We start from the raw sequence: 6,425 nt of genomic DNA, 5'->3' as shown, positions 1-6,425 counted from the left end.
CTAATAAGTTAACACACAGATTTTATTTTATTCTTTCACATTTATTCATATATTAACCTTTGAAATTCCTTTTTCTGGGCGTTCTATGACATCAGTATCCGTTTTCAGACATTTGTTAACAATCTACGGCATATATTTTCTCAGTTTACAGCTGTTTGCACGTTGTACGGTTTGGTTGAAAACATGTTTTCGTTGGAAACGGCTGAAAACTGATGAATGCGAGGATGTCATCCACATGGCCGTAAGGTAATATACACAGGATTAAAGGTACCCAGGCAGCTGGATAACTCTTGTAAGCGGTCAGACGTTTCAGGTAAAATCCATTGCCATCTACTGTGCTACCACAAGAGACAACATTAGCTCCTGTACGTAAACAACAGCATCCTCTTACGCAGTGTCTCCTATGGCACTACAACAGGCGGTTTGCTATCGCCGTTGGACACGCTGCGTAGGAAGATAAAACAACGGGAGCTGATGGACTTCTTGGCATTCGTCTTGTCTTGATTTTCAAGTTAATTTTGTTTGTGGTTGAAGCTATCTAACATTTGTGCTCTTGTCAATACATATCAATTCATAGCTAGGTATACGGTTAGATACATGTCTTTCTTAATCAACGAAAGTGGATACTACCTGAAACGTCTGACGGTTTAGAGAATATAACGTTACCCAGTTGGTAGAGTAACCGTTACGTTAAGTTGATTTGGCAAAAGCACAAGCCCAAAGCTTCAAGATGATCCTGCCATGTCTAGAAGATTTTAGAACATTTATTTTCGGGACACAAAGTCTTTGGTTAAATCCCCAACTTGGGTGTTTTGAACATGATTTTATGGGACACAAAGCCTTTGGTTTAAACTCCACCTTGGGCGTTTTGAACAAATTTTTCCAGGACACAAAGCCTTCGGTTCAAACTCCAACTTGGGTGTTTTGAACTTTATTTTCCAGGAAACAAAGTCTTTAGTTCAAATCCCAACTTGGATGTTTTAAACTTTATTTTCCAGGAAACAAAGTCCTTAGTTCAAACACACAGACACGCCAACTGGCAAAAATTGGGCTTTTGTTGTCAATATAGAGTGGAATTACAAACGGAGCTTAAGGTGGGCTCCCACTGCACTTGCGTCACGCTTGCGTCGCTTCGGGGTTCGTTCATTGTGTCACTGTTGTGTTATTTTCGACGATGTTCTGTTGCGCTCCCACTGACATGCGTCACTGTTGCGTTTCTAGACTAAATGGACAGGTTATCGGAAGTCGCAGCGTTGTCAAGGTATGAAAAATCACTGTAAAATGATGAAAATGCCTAAAAATGAGATTTATGATGAAATAATTTCCCTTGTGATGATGCTTATGCTTATGAATGTTACTTATGTAATATGATAACATTGAAAGACTTTTACAGTAAAGAAATTAACCCAAACTAGAGTTCCTCGAACACACATCTTCGCCAAATAAACATTTTTTATCGAAGGTCGTTGTTTTTTAATGATTAATGTATGTAATTATGGCTATAATGGGCCGGCTAAGCACCAAATACAGCTTAATACGAGATGTTAATATAGCAAAGCTGGATGTAAGGTCTTTAGTTAGGCTAGGTTAGGCTAGGTCTTTAGTTTTATATAAGATTTCACTCTACAAAATGTACATTGCAGTCTTTTCGTAAAAAAGAAATAATAAACAAACTTTGAGTGACTGGCCTATATATTAGATAAAAGGTCATCTAATGGTTATCTAAGGGTCATACTTAAGGATTGTTACGGCCCTGCCTTGGTGAATGTTTGTGTCCATCTCATGAAAATAGTAAGTAAAGTTTTGCAATCGCGAGTTAAGTCAGAGGTATTTTACACAGTCGCTGTAAAAACTTTATAAAACACAGTGATAGCAAAAATACGTGTTCAGAAGACTGTGTCTTTAGAATGACAAAGTTATAGAAAAGCGCAGTAAAAACATAAAACAGAGCAATAGCAAAAAAACGTGTTCACAAGACTGTGTCATTAAAAATGACACTATAGAAAAGCGCTGTAAAAACATGATAAAACAGAGTAATAGCGAAATATCGTGTTCAGTCTTTAGAATGACACACTTCTAGAAAAGCGCTGTAAAAACGTTTTAAAACAGAGTACATGTAATAGCAAAAAAACGTGTTCAGAAGACTGTGTCATTAGAATGACACACTTATAGAAAAGCGCTGTAAAAAATTTATAAAACAGAGTAATAATTTAGCAAAAATACGTGTTTAGAAGACTGTGTCATTAAAATGACACACTTATAGAAAAGCGCTGTAAAAACTATATAAAACATAGTAATAGCAAAAATACGTGTTTAGAGGACTGTCTGTGTCATTAAAATGACACACTTATATAAAAGCGCTGTAAGAACGTTATAATGTAAAGCTATAAGGCTTGTTTATGTTTTAGTTTGTGCCGGCTTCCAATAACTATGGATTTGATCTTGCCAACATTGAGCTCAGTCATTAATATGAGTTCGTGAGAGGGGACCTCAGAACTTGGCAGATTTGCCGTGTGGGCTGAGACGATATCTTGAAAAACGTTCGGCAAGCCCAAACATACTATCGTCAAGAGTCCCTTTACAATCTTAATTTCACTGAGGCATGGGTACATATCTAGACTACTAGTATATTCATAAGCCTTACTTAGATCCTCCTCTACAACCTAGCACAAGTATATGATATTGTCGTAATCGGTTGCACGGAAACCCCCATGCAGTGCGAAATCGAGGCCAAAATCAGGCAAAAACAGCCAGTTTGAAGGCCAACTTTGACTCTTCAAATCTCATGCCGAAATAGTATTTGAATCATTAAGCGTACTGTAGGCGATCGAACAACACATGAGGATTACGTTGGCACCTTTGACAGCCTGATTTGGCCCACTGCGATGTTTAAATCTTTTTTATGTGACCATGTCTTATGCCTCAAACGGGCGGGCGTGTAACACCCTGCCATGGCATGACGATTAGTTCTGCTCTACCTTTGATTTGTCTGTGCTATTCCTGAGACTGAGGGCAGGGGGTTAATTTGGTGTGACTGGCCCTTGTCAGGGAAAGGAGATCAGGCTTCTGCTTCTGTCTGAAGGGCTTGAATGATAAATGATGATTAATGGTCCACACATTAGTGCTGGACTAGGGTGACAATGGTGCCAGTGTCATATTGCACTGCACACCACTTTTGTAAGGGATGTGCTTCTCTCCATGATAAGAATCCCAAAGTAATTATATTAAGTAGATCGCGATTTACATAATTAGCATCTCATTATGTTGATAATCACCCTAAGTACCTACCCACCAAAAGCAAAGAATATCCATCAATCCCCTCTGCAGTTATCCTTCTTAAAAGTTACAAACTATAAGACCCACTGCAGTTCCAAACAAGCTGCTAGGGGGCCCAAAATTACACCATTCACTCCTAGTCCCAACAGCTATCCACCACTTAAAAATCATGAACATGGCACTTCTGGAAAATTTAGGCGCAAGCTTTGACGCTCACTTGCAGTACCAAAACAAGTCGCTAGGAGGCCCATTATCGAACTTGACCTTCCTTTCTGTGTCCCCTACCTATCAACAAAATATCATTAGCATCCATGTAGAACATCTCGAGTTATCGTGTTAACAGACAAACGCAATTACATATAAAGCCAGCTACAGCACCATAGGTAAAAGCTAGCTAAACCATTCTCGCACATGACAATCCTTTACACAACCGCTACACACCTGCCAAATATTGTAGAAATCGCCCAGCTGCATTTTGAGTTATGCTTCTCGACACAAACCTCGAAAAAATACAAAGCTCGCTGCTGTGCCGTAGGAAAACGCCAGGTAAACCATTTTCAAACTAGGCATGCCTTTCGACAACCGCTACACACCTACAAAAAATCAAAAAGTTCCATCCACAATTTCTCGACTTATATGCTGTTGACCTACATACAGACCCAAGTAAGCAATCTTATAATCTTCTGGCGAAGATAATGAATGGACACGAACCATATACCAGATTTGACTCCATCGCTCATGTGTTTTGCAACAAGTATGTTGCGTCATCGTCATGAAAGACAACCTTTCTTCTTTCTCTCTTTGTTCTTTATATGTGATTAACCTCATTAGGCCGAGGACTGCAAGCACTATACGTAAGATTAATAAGTACTTATTGCAGCACGTGTTTTACACATTATTATCCATAGCTGCAGTCCTTAAAACTTGTGTTCGACCTGCATCATTTCTTAAATGTGCATAATCAAAAACATAACTAACAGTCTGTAGAACAATAGTCTATTGTCCATTGTCATGAAGACCAAAAACAGCAGACCGGGACTTCATTCATACGTCATTTATATTGTCGTACGGCAACCCTATGTTTCGTTATTTTTATAATTTTCTTGGAACGACGAATACCCTTCAATATTATGGTAATATTCTGAAATGCTTGCAAATGTATTTGCTTTTAAGTTTGTAAGATAACGAACGGATTTTATCATGGCTGGTTTTAATGTATGTATGATACTATGTAAATGTCGGCGCAATTCAGCCACTGCTGCTGTGCCGTGCATCTGTAATAAAAATTGTTCAACTTGTCAAACGTTTTAGTATTCTCATCGTGTCAATGCGTTTCATGTTCTTGTTAGTAGCTATTATCCAGGGAAGACTGAACAATAGATGACAATATATATATTGGAGAAATGGGTCATGACTCCATTAAGTCAAATTTAAAGTGGCTTTTGTATTGTTCATAGCGTTGGTTTCATCAGAAAATAATAGGCAATTATTCTCGTGATAGACACAAACTATTGGTTTTGTAACGGCTAGCGGCTTTAGATTTAACGCAGAAAGATCGGAGGTGACAGAGTGCCGTCTGTGTTTTTACACATCATTCTCCAGAGCTGCATTCCTTAAAACCTGTGGTCAAGCTGCGGTCTTTCTTAAATACTCTTGGTCAAAAAACAAAATTGGTTGTCAGCAGCACAACGTCCATTGACATAAAGAACTAAACAGCAGACCGCAACTACTTCTGTGCGTTTTAGTATGCTCATTGTGTCATGGTGATTTGATCTGATTTTTTTTTTCGGCTGTATTCAGGAAAATAAAGCCAGGGCTGCCCAACTAGCCAGAGGCTATTATCAACGGCTAACCCTGGTAACTGTACAATATACACTCAACAAAATAAAAGGTTACATTGCACTTACCGGTACAAGTATATGAGGAATTGTGTTTCATGTTCTAGTGCATATAGTACTTACCCATGGATGACTGGTAAAAAAAATCACAATGCATGGACCTGATATGTATTTGACCGGCAAATTACCCAGAACTGGTTTAACTGATTTTATTTTTGTACTTTGAGCCAACGTCGATGTCATCTCTAAACATCCGAAAATAATTCCATCCGGATGGTAGATCATATGAGGAGTTTTCTTTTAAACAACCAGTTAATATTACCTGCTGCTCTGAGGAAGATGTCTTGCGTCACATCGAAGCGTAAGTAGGTAATATTAACTGGTTGTGGAAAAGAAAACTCCTATATCATGTTTAAACAGTCACCTATTTACCGATTATCCGTCCCTGTTCCATATTTATAAATTGAAGAATCAGCTAGTATTTGAGGCTAAGAAATCGTTTTGAAGATTAGAGATGAAAAAATCGATTTATTCGGTTTCCGGTACATTAAACTAGTATATAATGCTTATGGTATTAGTGGAAGCCAGCACATGGGTATAGACATGCTGGGCCTCGACTAACCTACATATACATAGACTAGCTTGCTCCTGATGTGGGGTTGCGGGTCGATGACTTGTCGAACGCTATGGGGGACAGTGACATCTGGAAGGAGAGGGTAGACTTGGTCCGGGCAAGCAGCCCGCGATGATGATGATGATGGTATTGGTGGCAAATCAGTGTCAGTTTCTTAATGAGGCAGTTCTGATGACATATATGCAGGGTATGTATGGTTGATTCCCTCAACAGAAATGTTAAGTTTACTACCGTTACATCTTACCACAATCACCAATGAGTGCAGTGAGAAGGCCTCTTTGCATACACAGAGGTAAAGTGATAAAAATATTGTCATGGTTACTTTTTACTTTTCGGGCAGTGCGTGGAGAAATCGGCCGTTGAACAAATGTTGACCTACATTTTGCTACAGCTGCTTACCTGAATTCAAAACTCTATTCAGACGTTTATCAACCATGCATTAAGTTCGTCAATTCATCTAATAGAATCGTTATCTTGTAATTGGCTTTAAATGACTAGACTACGCTTCAGGAATCCTTTTATTATATGTCAGTCATGTGATCACCCAGGAGACCGTTAGCATGTACAAATCGTTCCATTTAACTTAATCAATACTTTCCTTGACACGTGAGACGCACACGTGTTGTCCCAGTTAGGTCGTTAACAGCGTCATCAACAACGTCATCGTTGTATGATAT

This window comes from Branchiostoma floridae, chromosome 10 (genome assembly GCF_000003815.2).
Source record: "Branchiostoma floridae strain S238N-H82 chromosome 10, Bfl_VNyyK, whole genome shotgun sequence".
Classification (NCBI taxonomy): Eukaryota; Metazoa; Chordata; class Leptocardii; order Amphioxiformes; family Branchiostomatidae; genus Branchiostoma; species Branchiostoma floridae.
The sequence above is the reverse complement of the archived record's forward strand: the minus strand, read 5'-3'. Positions refer to the sequence as shown.